Source organism: Rattus norvegicus, chromosome 4, assembly GCF_021556685.1.
Source record: "Rattus norvegicus strain SHRSP/BbbUtx chromosome 4, alternate assembly SHRSP_T2T, whole genome shotgun sequence".
In the NCBI taxonomy this organism is placed as follows: domain Eukaryota; kingdom Metazoa; phylum Chordata; class Mammalia; order Rodentia; family Muridae; genus Rattus; species Rattus norvegicus.
In genome coordinates this window covers 47,572,053-47,587,287 of record NC_141537.1, presented here as the reverse complement: position 1 = coordinate 47,587,287, position 15,235 = coordinate 47,572,053, and the positions used below count along the sequence as shown (strand labels likewise).

At 40.9% G+C, this 15,235-nt stretch overlaps 1 non-coding gene across 1 annotated transcript; it reads left to right on the top strand.

The window, feature by feature from the left end:
* The first annotated feature begins 6,336 nt into the window (after positions 1-6,336).
* On the top strand, positions 6,337-6,443 carry LOC120102563 (U6 spliceosomal RNA). The gene has a single exon (XR_015687400.1). It is a non-coding gene; the product is annotated as a U6 spliceosomal RNA (small nuclear RNA).
* The last annotated feature ends 8,792 nt before the right edge of the window (positions 6,444-15,235 follow it).

Genomic DNA, 15,235 nt, shown 5'->3' with positions numbered 1-15,235 from the left:
GGGATTTGGGTGCAGAGAACTGTTGATTGGGTCACTTCAGGTCCTGGAGGTGTCTGGACCTGCCGCTGGAGTGCCCCGGCACGATGGATTTTAACTGTGAATCAAACATCCACTTTAGTTCTGTGATCTTTCCAAGTAACACACTTTGAAACCACATATAGGTTGATCCAGGGTTGCCTTTGATTATAACATGTGCACGCTCACCAGAAGAAAATGGGAGCAGCTGCATGCAACTCAGACACAGTAGGCTCCGATGAAACTCAATGCTATCCTCTATCATCACCACATCTAGGAAGAACAAGTTCTAAAGCAGGAAGACAGCAGCAGCTACCAAGAGTTGGGTGGAAGTGACTAAGCAGAGTAAAGACAAAAGAGAATCTCAGGGCATAGAAAACAGCCAGTGTGTTGGCTACACATCTCATTTCACATTGGCCGAAACTCATGAAGAGTATCTGTCTCAGTTAGGTGTAAGCAAAGGGGTCTGAAGGTACCTGGAAGAGAATGGGGGACAAGAGACACGAAGAAGGATGCCAAGACAAGAGTCTGATCAAGGCGACAATTTTATTTTTTCCCAAGGCTGAATTTATACCATAACATGGGTAACAGAGGGAGGGGGAAGTAAGAAACATTTACACAGGCCAAGGACACAATATTCGTGTGGTTAGGGAATCGGCTGATGTTGACAGAATGTCAGAAAGGTCACAGGCTTGTCATATCTATTAGTCAGCAGGATGTTGGTTTTTCAGAGAGGTTACAGGTCATCGCATTGGGTATCTTGACGTATCATATTATTATTATTATTCATTTTGCCCACCAGATTTGTATTAGTCTTCTGCAGCTGGCTGGGGATTTTCCATGAACCCAGTCATACTTAATTCTAACCATAATAATAACATCAACAATGGATGGCTTCAAGGGCATCGCTCCCAACATCTCCCCATTCCTTATAGTCAAATGAAAAGGTGGCCAAATGGCTTTGCTGTCCTGGAATGAGCCCCTCAGGAAATGTGTCTGTTTTAGGTTGGATTGATATTTGTCACATGGCCAAGAGAATCTTGTGGCCAGGGTCTGTCATGGGATAAGGCAGCAGCTAATAGCAGCCCTCCTGTCTAGGCCCTTTATTCGTGAATACATCACTCTCTTACTCGTCATTCACTGTCCAGCTCCGCACGCAGGGGTTATGATTTGTTGATGTTTCAGCAAAGACATCAGGACAACAGGCAGAAAGGATTGTTGGCCTCATTTGGCTGAAGAACAAAAATGTCCTTGCCTGGGCTGGGAGAAGATGTATAGGTGAGCTTGGCCATCATCAAAGCATCCTCCATAGCTAGCCTATGATAATACACCTGAATAGGTTTTGCTGCTATATTATCTACCTGTTGTTTAACAAAGTTGGTTAAACAATTAAATGTCCAAGTACCAAAAGATATAACCAAAAGAAGGCCTACTAAGGGATCCAACAGAGACGGAAGCGGGGTGGACAACAAAGGGGATGGGGAGAACCAGTTTTGATATCAGCTCTCAGCCTTTTCTCTTCCTCATTTTCTCTTTTCCAAGACTTTTTGCATGTTCTCTTTAAGCATATTCTAAGACACAGGAAATATCTAAGCACTGAGTTTCTCTCACAAACCAGAATTTCATGAAATATCACAGAAAGGATGCCTCCAGGCAGAGAATTACAATTTTAACTGATATTAAACATCTTAAATAATTTGGAGAAATCTCAACATTGAATTATAACCATCAGGAAAAAAATAGAGATATTAATATGTATGCTGTGCATGTTATGTAAGAAATAAGCAAACCCCAACTCAGTACAGTACAGTATCAATAACTGAAAGTTAAATAATATGTTGATACATAGAAGAAAAAGATAACATGTAGATTGACACTGTTGACATTCCCAAAATAATTCCAATAGACAAACTCAATTTGGGTTCCTGCAACAATCATAATTGCATTATCCAAAAAGCCAAATCCTACAAAAGGTATCACATTGTAGAGGAATACATATCTCAGCTGTCCTGGAGTAGGTGGTAGAGCTTCCAATTTCTCTTGTGTGACGGCAATGGACTCGAAGTGGTGCAGTTCTTTGAGCAAGCAGCTCCTCTCAGTGGAATGAAGGCTGTAGATGAAGTCACGTGCACCCTGTGCAGTGTTCAGTGCCTCCCTGGGCTCCTTCTTTGGATCAGTGCCCAGAAGTGGGGGAGTAGAAATGTCCAGGTTCTTTTAACAATTTTATGGTAAATATAATCCCTGTATTGGCACCTGATTGAAACATTCTAAGACCCCAAGTATATCCACGTGTCCAATCCTGGTTTCAAATCATGGAGGTAAATTTAATATTTAGGGGGATGCACCATCCCCTTGTTTTAGAATTAGAACCTTCACAATGGGAATCTGGGACATAGCATTAGTAGGATGGGAGGTATTATAAGTCAAACAATGGAGTGTATTAGGTGATAAAATTCTTAAGAACAGAGGAAAGGGGCCAGGCAAGAAAGCTAGGGGGTGGCCTGTTGAGAGCTGGTGGAACAGCCAGATCAGGTGACGAATATCATTCAGTCACACAGCTAAACGAGGAAACTTTCTTGGGATGAAAAGGCCATTGCAAAAATAAGTGCAAGCTTTGTGCCTGTAAAACAGAAAAGCAAGCAGAGGGGCAGCTAGAGTCTGTTACAGGCTGTCTCTCTGGACTTAGATTCTCCTTTAAGGAGTACCTCCCTTCAGTGTCAGCTCAGCGGCTCTGCCTCTCAAGAGACACAGCCTCTGAAGGACATTAGGCTTTCAGTAAGAACTAATAACAAAAGGATGGAGAGATGGTTAGGACCTCGGTGCTAGATGCCAAGTGGCTGATAAAAGAATTGTATGGTTCGTCTGTTTTAGGAGGGAAGCTTCTTCTAGGCTGTCAGACATGCCTGGCAACCTTGAGTCAAGAGACAGGAGAAAATAACATCTGAGTATCGAAGGAGGCTCGCCCAGGGGTGTGTGATCCAACTGAAGCCTCGGGTATCAGGGAGTAAGCTACAGTTAGAGATAACTGACTATAAGGACTCTTTCCACTGCCATTCCTGAGGCAGGAGTCACAATTGAGTTGGGCTTCCTGCCTCTTATATCCAATAAAGAAATTGCTAACACTGGAATACTGATCTTTAATAGAACTACAGCCCTCCCAGGACTGCAGTAGTAGCCCTTCACCAAGCTGTCTCACTGGGTTAGAGGGCCATGGAAAAGAAAACATTGATCTTGACCTTGGTCACAGCCTCCAAATGGAGTAAGCTGAAGAGCTGGTGGCAAGACTTTCTCCTCTTATCATCCTAGAGTAAAGCCTGTTCTGTCTGGCAAAACAAAGTTCTTCTCAGTCTGCTGCAGACTCTTTCTGAAACTACTTTAGGGGCTCCTCTGCCCCCCAACCTGGGGCATTTTGACCACGGGGCAGGAACTGCCTGCTGCAGGGATAGGATCAGAGGCACACTCTATGTCAATGATGACTAATGGGGAAGGTTACTTAATGTTGGAGACTGACTCCTCTCCTGGAATAGGGCCAGCAGATAAGGCAGGCTCCCTTAAAGAACTTCTCTTAATGAATGCTCTCCTTCTGTGAGCAAGTGTTGAAGGTCTGGCCACTGAAGGCAGCGACTGGAATTTTTACTAACTCTCCACTATCTTTTGCTGTTAAAGCATCAGCCCCGGCTGGCGGCCCCTTTGCCTTGAGACTCTCGAGCCTGCTCCGCCTGAGTGTGCCACTGCCCCACTTTGGGCGCCATTTGTAAGCGAAGGGGTCTGAAGGTACCTGGAAGAGAATGGGGGACAAGAGACTCGAAGGACACCAAGACAAGAGTCTGATCAAGGCGACAATTTTATTTTTCCCAAGGCTGAATTTATACCATAACATGGGTAACAGAGGGAGGGGGAAGTAAGAAACATTTACACAGGCCAAGGACACAATATTCGTGTGGTCAGGGAATCGGCTGATGTTGACAGAATGTCAGAAAGGTCACAGGTTTGTCATATCTATTAGTCAGCAGGATGTGGTTTTTTCAGAAAGGTTACAGGTCATCACATTTGGCATCTTGATGTATCATATTATTATTCATTTTGACTACCAATTTGTATTAGTCTTCTGCAGCTGGCTGGGGATTTTCCATGAACCCAGTCATACTTAATTCTAACCATAATAATAACATTAACAATGGATGGCTTCAAGGGCATCACTCCCAACAGTTAGGGTTTCTATTCCTGTAAAAAACATCATGACCAAGTATATAGCTGTCAGGTGGGGTATTCAGCTTACACTTCCATGTTGCTGCTCATCACCAAAGGAAGTCAGGACAGGAACTCACTCAGGGCAGGAACTTGGAAGCTGATGCAGAGGCCATGGAGGAATGTTACTCACTGGCTTGCTTCCCCCAGCTTGTTCAGTGTGCTCTCTTATAGAACCCAAGACTACCAGCCCAGGGACAGCACTACCCATAATGGACTGGGCCCTCCCTCCCTTGATCACTAATTAAGAAAATGCTGGATCTCATGGAGGGATTTCTCCAAGGGAGGCTCCTTTCTCTGTGATAACTCCAGCTTGTCCCAAGTTGACACACAAACCCAGTCAGTGCAGTGCCCCAATAAGAATGAGCTCTGTTGTACATTGTGCTGGGTAGGTTTCTATTCTTATGATAAAACATTGACTAAGAAGAGAGCTGACCACCCAGGAGTGCAGACATCCTGAGACCACAAGACAAATTGCCACTTTTGCACACCTCTGCCCACATCCCTGTGGACACAAGGATATAGGAACAGAGAGCCTCCAAATTGAACTGGCCAAACAGCTCCCTGCACCCAAATCCCGTGGGGGAGAGAACTGGACCCTCAGAAGTGTGCACACTCCTGAGAAGTCAGAGACTACCCTCTGCCCACAGTCCAGACCTAAGGGGGAATGGCATAGTGCCAACTGTGCCCACTGGGTGCAAGGATCTATGAGCAATCAGGGATAGGACCCTTCAATTTCTGCCCACACCAAGAGCTGGAAGAGTCGCCAGGAGCGCTGACACACCTGCAATCAGAGCATCTGTTCTCAGGAAAGGCTGAAAGAAAACAAGAAAACAGTTCTAAAGGAGTGCTGACACAGAGGCTTATAGCAGGGTCAAGTCACTCTTAGAAACAGCAGGAGAGGCAAACACCAGAGACAACCCAATGTCTCTGGTTAGAGGTAAGGACAGGACACTAAGCAACAGAAACCAAGGCTATTTGGCATTATCAGAGCCCAATTCTCCCACCAAAGAAAATACTGGATATCCAAACATACCAGAAAAGTAAGATTTAGATTTGAAAGCACACTTTTTGATAATGATGGAGGACTTTAAGAAAGACATAAAGAACTCCTTTAAAGAAATACAGGACTATTTGCAGATGATATGATAGTATATTTAAGTGATCCCAAAAGATCCACCAGAGAATTACTAAAGCTGATAAACAACTTCAGCAAAGTGGCTGGGTATAAAATTAACTCAAATAAATCAGTAGCCTTCCTCTACACAAAAGAGAAACAAGCCAAGAAAGAAATTAGGGAAACGACACCCTTCATAATAGACCCAAATAATATAAAGTAGCTCGGTGTGACTTTAACCAAGCAAGTAAAAGATCTGTACAATAAGAACTTCAAAACTCTGAAGAAAGAAATTGAAGAAGTCCTCAGAAGATGGAAAGATCTCCCATGCTTATGGATTGGCAGGATTAATATGGTAAAAATGGCCATTTTACAAAAAGTGATCTACAGATTCAATGCAATTCTCATCCAAATACCAATCCAATTCTTTCTTCAAAGAGTTAGGCAGAAAAATTTGCAAATTCATCTGGAATAACAAAAATCCCAGGATAGCTAAAACTATCCTCAACAATAAAAGGACTTCAGGGGGAATCACTATCCCTGAACTCAAGCAGTATTACAGAGCAATAGTGATAAAAACTGCATGGTATTGGTACAGAGACAGACAGATAGACCAATGGATCAGAATTGAAGACCCAGAAATGAACCCACACACCTATGGGCACTTGATTTTTGACAAAGGAGCCAAAACCATCCAATGGAAAAAAGATAGCATTTTCAGCAAATGGTGCTGGTTCAACTGGAGGTCAACATGTAGAAGAATGCAAATCGATCCATGCTTATCACCCTGTACAAAGCTTAAGTCCAAGTGGATCAAGGACCTCCACATGAAACCAGATACACTCAAACTAATAGAAGAAAAACTAGGGCAGCATCTCGAACACATGGGCACTGGAAAAAATTTCCTGAACAAAACACCAATGGCTTATGCTCTAAGATCAAGAATCGACAAATGGGTGCTCCCTTCGGCAGCACATATACTAAAATTGGAACAATACAGAGAAGATTAGCATGGCCCCTGCGCAAGGATGACACACAAATTAGTGAAGCGTTCCATATTTTTACCTATCAGAATTACACCAGACTTCTCGCCAGAAATTATGAAGGCCAGAAGATTCTGGACTGATGTCATACAGACCCTAAGAGAACACAAATGCCAGGCCAGGTTACTGTATCCTGCAAAACTCTCAATTAACATAGATGGAGAAACCAAGATATTCCATGACAAAACCAAATTTACACAATATCTTTCTACAAATCCAGCACTACAAAGGATAATAAATGGTAAAGCCCAACATAAGGAGGCAAGCTATACCCTAGAAGAAGCAAGAAACTAATCGTCTTGGCAACAAAACAAAGAGAATGAAAGCACACAAACATAACCTCACATCCAAATATGAATATAACGGGAAGCAATAATCACTATTCCTTAATATCTCTCAACATCAATGGCCTCAACTCCCCAATAAAAAGACATAGATTAACAAACTGAATACGCAACGAGGACCCTGCATTCTGCTGCCTACAGGAAACACACCTCAGAGACAAAGACAGACACTACCTCAGAGTGAAAGGCTGGAAAACAACTTTCCAAGCAAATGGTCAGAAGAAGCAAGCCGGAGTAGCCATTCTAATATCAAATAAAATCAATTTTCAACTAAAAGTCATCAAAAAAGATAAGGAAGCACACTTCATATTCATCAAAGGAAAAATCCACCAAGATGAAGTCTCAATCCTAAATATCTATGCCCCAAATACAAGGGCACCTACATATTTAAAAGAAACCTTACTAAAGCTCAAAACACACATTGCACCTCACACAATAATAGTGGGAGATTTCAACACCCCACTCTCATCAATGGACAGATCATGGAAACAGAAATTAAACAGTGATGTCGACAGACTAAGAGAAGTTATGTGCCAAATGGACTTAACGGATATTTATAGAACATTCTATCCTAAAGCAAAAGGATATACCTTCTTCTCAGCTCCTCATGGTACTTTCTCCAAAATTGACCATATAATTAGTCAAAAAACGGGCCTCAACAGGTACAGAAAGATAGAAATAATCCCATGCGTGCTATCGGACCACCACGGCCTAAAACTGGTCTTCAATAACAATAAGGAAAGAATGCCCACATATACGTGGAAATTGAACAATGCTCTACTCAATGATAACCTGGTCAAGGAAGAAATAAAGAAAGAAATTAAAAACTTTTTAGAATTTAATGAAAATGAAGATACAACATACCCAAACTTATGGGACACAATGAAAGCTGTGCTAAGAGGAAAACTCATAGCGCTGAGTGCCTGCAGAAAGAAACAGGAAAGAGCATATGTCAGCAGCTTGACAGCACACCTAAAAGCTCTAGAACAAAAAGAAGCAAATACATCCAGGAGGAGTAGAAGGCAGGAAATAATCAAACTCAGAGCAGAAATCAACCAAGTAGAAACAAAAAGGACCATAGAAAGAATCAACAGAACCAAAAGTTGGTTCTTTGAGAAAATCAACAAGATAGATAAACCCTTAGCCAGACTAACGAGAGGACACAGAGAGTGCGTCCAAATTAACAAAATCAGAAATGAAAAGGGAGACATAACTGCAGATTCAGAGGAAATTCAAAAAATCATCAGATCTTACTATAAAAACCTATATTCAACAAAATTTGAAAATCTTCAGGAAATGGACAATTTCCTAGACAGATACCAGGTATCGAAGTTAAATCAGGAACAGATAAACCAGTTAAACAACCCCATAACTCCTAAGGAAATAGAAGCAGTCATTAAAGGTCTCCCAACCAAAAAGAGCCCAGGTCCAGACGGGTATAGTGCAGAATTCTATCAAACCTTCATAGAAGACCTCATACCAATATTATCCAAACTATTCCACAAAATTGAAACAGATGAAGCACTACCGAATTCCTTCTACGAAGCCACAATTACTCTTATACCTAAACCACACAAAGACACAACAAAGAAAGAGAACTTCAGACCAATTTCCCTTATGAATATCGACGCAAAAATACTCAATAAAATTCTGGCAAACGAAATTCAAGAGCACATCAAAACAATCATCCACCATGATCAAGTAGGCTTCATCCCAGGCATGCAGGGATGGTTTAACATACGGAAAACCATCAACGTGATCCATTATATAAACAAACTGAAAAAACAAAACCACATGATCATTTCATTAGATGTTGAGAAAGCATTTGACAAAATTCAACACCCCTTCATGATAAAAGTCCTGGAAAGAATAGGAATTCAAGGCCCATACCTGAACATAGTAAAAGCCATATATAGCAAACCAGTTGCTAACATTAAACTAAATGGAGAGAAACTTGAAGCAATCCCACTAAAATCAGGGACTAGACAAGGCTGCCCACTCTCTCCCTACTTATTCAATATAGTTCTTGAAGTTCTAGCCAGAGCAATCAGGCAACAAAAGGAGATCAAGGGGATACAGATCGGAAAAGAAGAAGTCAAAATATCACTATTTGCAGATGAAATGATAGTATATTTAAGTGATCCCAAAAGTTCCACCAGAGAACTACTAAAGCTGATAAACAACTTCAGCAAAGTGGCTGGGTATAAAATTAACTCAAATAAATCAGTTGCCTTCCTCTATACAAAAGAGAAACAAGCCGAGAAAGAAATTAGGGAAACAACACCCTTCAGAATAGATCCAAATAATATGAAGTACCTCGGTGTGACTTTAACCAAGCAAGTAAAAGATCTGTACAATAAGAACTTCAAGACACTGAGGAAAGAAATTGAAGAAGACCTCAGAAGATGGAAAGATCTCCCATGCTCATGGTTTGGCAGGATTAATATAGTAAAAATGGCCATTTTACCAAAAGCAATCTACAGATTCAATGCAATCCCCATCAAAATACCAATCCAATTCTTCAAAGAGTTAGACAGAACAATTTGCAAATTCATCTGGAATAACAAAAACCCAGGATAGCTAAAGCTATCCTCAACAATAAAAGGACTTCAGGGGAATCACTATCCCTGAACTCAAGCAGTATTACAGAGCAATAGTGATAAAAACTGCATGGTATTGGTACAGAGACAGACAGATAGACCAATGGAATAGAATTGAAGACCCAGAAATGAACCCACACACCTATGGTCACTTGATTTTTGACAAAGGAGCCAAAACCATCCAATGGAAAAAAGATAGCATTTTCAGCAAATGGTGCTGGTTCAACTGGAGGGCAACATGTAGAAGAATGCAGATCGATCCATGCTTATCACCCTGTAGAAAGCTTAAGTCCAAGTGAATCAAGGACCTCCACATCAAACCAGACACACTCAAACTAATAGAAGAAAAACTAGGGAAGCATCTGGAACACATAGGCACTGGAAAAAATTTCCTGAACAAAACACCAATGGCTTATGCTCTAAGATCAAGAATCGACAAATGGGATCTCATAAAATTGCAAAGCTTCTATAAGGCAAAGGACACTGTGGTTAGGACAAAATGGCAACCAACAGATTGGGAAAAGGTCTTTACCAATCCTACAACAGATAGAGGCCTTATATCCAAAATATACAAAGAACTCAAGAAGTTAGACCGCAGGGAAACAAATAACCCTATTAAAAAATGGGGTTCAGAGCTAAACAAAGAATTCACAGCTGAGGAATGCCGAATGGCTGAGAAACACCTAAAGAAATGTTCAACATCTTTAGTCATAAGGGAAATGCAAATCAAAACAACCCTGAGATTTCACCTCACACCAGTGAGAATGGCTAAGATCAAAAACTCAGGTGACAGCAGATGCTGGCGAGGATGTGGAGAAAGAGGAACACTCCTCCATTTTTGGTGGGAATGCAGACTGGTAAAACCATTCTGGAAATCAGTCTGGAGGTTCCTCAGAAAATTGGACATTGAACTGCCTGAGGATCCAGCTATACCTCTCTTGGGCATATACCCAAAAGATGACTGAACATACAAAAGAGACACGTGCTCCACTATGTTCATCGCAGCCTTATTTATAATAGCCAGAAGCTGGAAAGAACCCAGATGCCCTTCAAGAGAGGAATGGATACAGAAAATGTGGTACATCTACACAATGGAATATTACTTAGCTATCAAAAACAACGAGTTTATGAAATTCGTAGGCAAATGGTTGGAACTGGAAAATATCATCCTGAGTGAGCTAACCCAATCACAGAAAGACATACATGGTATGCACTCATTGATAAGTGGCTATTAGCCCAAATGCTTGAATTACCCTAGATCCCTAGAACAAACGAAACTCAAGATGGATGATCAAAATGTGAATGCTTCACTCCTTCTTTAAATGAGGAAAAAGAATACCCTTGGCAGGGAAGGGAGAGGCAAAGATTAAAACAGAGACTGAAGGAACACCCATTCAGAGCCTGCCCCACATGTGGCCCATACATATACAGCCACCCAATTAGACAAGATGGATGAAGCAAAGAAGTGCAGGCCGACAGGAGCCGGATGTAGATCGCTCCTGAGAGACACAGCCAGAATACAGCAAATACAGAGGCGAATGCCAGCAGCAAACCACTGAACTGAGAATAGGTCCCCTGTTGAAGGAATCAGAGAAAGAACTGGAAGAGCTTGAAGGGGCTCGAGACCCCAAAAGTACAACAATGCCAAGCCACCAGAGCTTCCAGGGACTAAGCCACTACCTAAAGACTATACATGGACTGACCCTGGACTCTGACCCCATAGGTAGCAATGAATATCCTAGTAAGAGCACCAGTGGAAGGGGAAGCCCTGGGTCCTGCTAAGACTGAACCCCCAGTGAACTAGTCTATGGGGGGAGGGCGGCAATGGGGGGAGGGTTGGGAGGGGAACACCCATAAGGAAGGGGAGGGGGGAGGGGATGTTGGCCCGGAAACCGGGAAAGGGAATAACACTCGAAATGTATATAAGAAATACTCAAGTTAATAAAAAAAAAAGACATAGATTAACAAACTGGATACGCAATGAGGACCCTGCATTCTGCTGCCTACAGGAAACACACCTCAGAGACAAAGACAGACATTACCTCAGAGTGAAAGGCTGGAAAACAATTTTCCAAGCAAATGGTCAGAAGAAGCAAGCTGGAGTAGCCATTCGAATATAAAATAAAATCAATTTTCAACTAAAAGTCATCAAAAAAGATAAGGAAGGACACTTCATATTCATCAAAGGAAAAATCCACCAAGATGAACTCTCAATCCGAAATATCTATGCCCCAAATACAAGGGCACCTACATATGTAAAAGAAACCTTACTAAAGCTCAAAACACACATTGCACCTCTCACAACAATAGTGGGAGATTTCAACACCCCACTCTCATCAATGGACAGATCATGGAAACAGAAATTAAACAGAGATGTAGACAGACTAAGAGAAGTCATGAGTCAAATGGACTTAACGGATATTTATAGAACATTCTATCCTAAAGCAAAAGGATATACCTTCTTCTCAGCTCCTCATGGTACTTTCTCCAAAATTGACCATATAATTGGTCAAAAAACGGGCCTCAACAGGTACAGAAAGATAGAAATAATCCCATAGGTGCTATCGGACCACCACGGCCTAAAACTGGTCTTCAATAACAATCAAGGAAGAATGCCCACATATACTTGGAAATTGAACAATGCTCTACTCAATGATAACCTGGTCAAGGAAGAAATAAAGAAAGAAATTAAAAACTTTTTAGAATTTAATGAAAATGAAGGTACAACATAACCAAACTTATGGGACACAATGAAAGCTGTGCTAAGAGGAAATCTCATAGCGCTGAGTGCCTGCAGAAAGAAACAGGAAAGAGCATATGTCAGCAGCTTGACAGCACACCTAAAAGCTCTAGAACAAAAAGAAGCAAATACACCCAGGAGGAGTAGAAGGCAGGAAATAATCAAACTCAGAGCGGAAATCAACCAAGTAGAAAAAAAGAGGACCAAAGAAAGAATCAACAGAACCAAAAGTTGATTCTTTGAGAAAATCAACAAGATAGATAAACCCTTAGCCAGACTTACGAGAGGACACAGAGAGTGCGTCCAAATTAACAAAATCAGAAAGGAAAAGGGAGACATAACTACAGATTCAGAGGAAATTCAAAAAATCATCAGATCTTACTATAAAAACCTATATTCAGCAGAACTTGAAAATCTGCAGGAAATGGACAATTTCCTAGACAGATACCAGGTACGGAAGTTAAATCAGGAACAGATAAACCAGTTAAACAACCAAATAACTCCTAAGGAAATAGAAGCAGTCATTAAAGGTCTCCCAACCAAAAAGAGCCCAGGTCCAGACGGGTTTAGTGCAGAATTCTATCAGACCTTCATAGAAGACCTCGTACCAATATTATCCAAACTATTCCACAAAATTGAAACAGATGAAGCACTACCGAATTCCTTCTATGAAGCCACAATTACTCTTATACCTAAACCACACAAAGACACAACAAAGAAAGAGAACTTCAGACCAATTTCCCTTATGAATATCGACACAAAAATACTCAACAAAATTCTGGCAAACCGAATCCAAGGGTACATCAAAACAATCATCCACCATGACCAAGTAGGCTTCATCCCAGGCATGCAGGGATGGTTTAATATATGGAAAACCATCAACGTGATCCATTATATAAACAAACTGAAAGAACAAAACCACATGATCATTTCATTATACACTGAGAAAGCATTTTACAAAATTCAACACCCCTTCATGATAAAAGTCCTGGAAAGAATAGGAATTCAAGGCCCATACCTGAACATAGTAAAAGCCATATACAGCAAACCAGTTGCTAACATTAAACTAAATGGAGAGAAACTTGAAGCAATCCCATTAAAATCAGGGACTAGATAAGGCTGCCCACTCTCTCCCTACTTATTCAATATAGTTCTTGAAGTTCTAGCCAGAGCAATCAGACAACAAAAGGAGGTCAAGGGGATACAGATTGGAAAGAAGAAGTCAAAATATCACTATTTGCAGATGATATGATAGTATATTTAAGTGATCCCAAAAGTTCCACCAGAGAATTACTAAAGCTGATAAACAACTTCAGCAAAGTGGCTGGGTATAAAATTAACTCAAATAAATCGTTTCCCTTCCTCTATACAAAAGAGAAACAAGCTGAGAAAGAAATTAGAGAAATGACACCCTTCACAATAGACCCAAATAATATAAAGTACCTCGGTGTGACTTTAACAAAGCAAGTAAAAGATATGTACAATAAGAACTTCAAGACACTGAAGAAGGAAATTGAAGAAGACCTCAGAAGATGGAAAGATCTCCCATGCTCATGGATTGGCAGGATTAATATAGTAAAAATGGCCATTTTACAAAAAGCAATCTACAGATTCAATGCAATCCCCATCAAAATACCAATCCAATTCTTCAAAGAGTTAGATAGAACAATTTGCAAATTCATCTGGAATAACAAAAAACCCAGGATAGCTAAAGCTATTCTCAACAATAAAAGGACTTCAGGGGGAATCACTATCCCTGAACTCAAGCAGTATTACAGAGCAATAGTGATAAAAACTGCATGGTATTGGTACAGAGACAGACAGATAGACCAATGGAATAGAATTGAAGACCCAGAAATGAACCCACACACCTATGGTCACTTGATTTTTGACAAAGGAGCCAAAACCATCAAATGGAAAAAAGACAGCATTTTCAGCAAATGGTGCTGGTTCAACTGGAGGTCAACATGTAAAAGAATGCAGATCAATCCATGCTTATCACCCTGTACAAAGCTTAAATCCAAGTGGATCAAAGACCTCCACATCAAACCAGACACACTCAAACTAATAGAAGAAAAACTAGGGAAGCATCTGGAACACATGGGCACTGGAAAAAATTTCGTAAACAAAACACCAATGGCGTACGCTCTAAGATCAAGAATCGACAAATGGGATCTCATAAAACTGCAAAGCTTCTGTAAGGCAAAGGACACTGTGGTTAGGACAAAATGGCAACCAACAGATTGGGAAAAGATCTTTACCAATCCTACAACAGATAGAGGCCTTATATCCAAAATATACAAAGAACTCAAGAAGTTAGACCGCAGGGAAACAAATAACCCTATTAAAAAATGGGGTTCAGAGCTAAACAAAGAATTCACAGCTGAGGAATGCCGCATGGCTGAGAAACACCTAAAGAAATGTTCAACATCTCTAGTCATAAGGGAAATGCAAATCAAAACAACCCTGAGATTTCACCTCACACCAGTGAGAATGGCTAGGTCAAAAACTCAGGTGACAACAGATGCTGGCGAGGATGTGGAGAAAGAGGAACACTCCTCCATTGTTGGTGGGATTGCATACTGGTACAACCATTCTGGAAATCAGTCTGGAGGATCCTCAGAAAATTGGACATTGAACTGCCTGAGGATGCAGCTATACCTCTCTTGGGCATATACCCAAAAGATGCCCCAACATATAAAAAAGACACGTGCTCCACTATGTTCATTGCAGCCTTATTTATAATAGCCAGAAGCTGGAAAGAACCCAGATGCCCTTCAACAGAGGAATGGATACAGAAAATATGGTACATCTACACAAGGGAATATTACTCAGGTATCAAAAACAACGAGTTTATGAAATTCGTAGGCAAATGGTTGGAACTGGAAAATATCATCCTGAGTGAGCTAACCCAATCACAGAAAGACGTACATGGTATGCACTCATTGATAAGTGGCTATTAGCCCAAATGCTTGAATTACCCTAGATTCCTAGAACAAATGAAACTCAAGACGGATGATCAAAATGTGATTGCTTCACTCCTTCTTTAAAAGGAGAACAAGAATACCCTTGGCAGGGAAGAGAGAGGCAAAGATTAAAACAGATACTGAAGGAACACCTATTCAGAG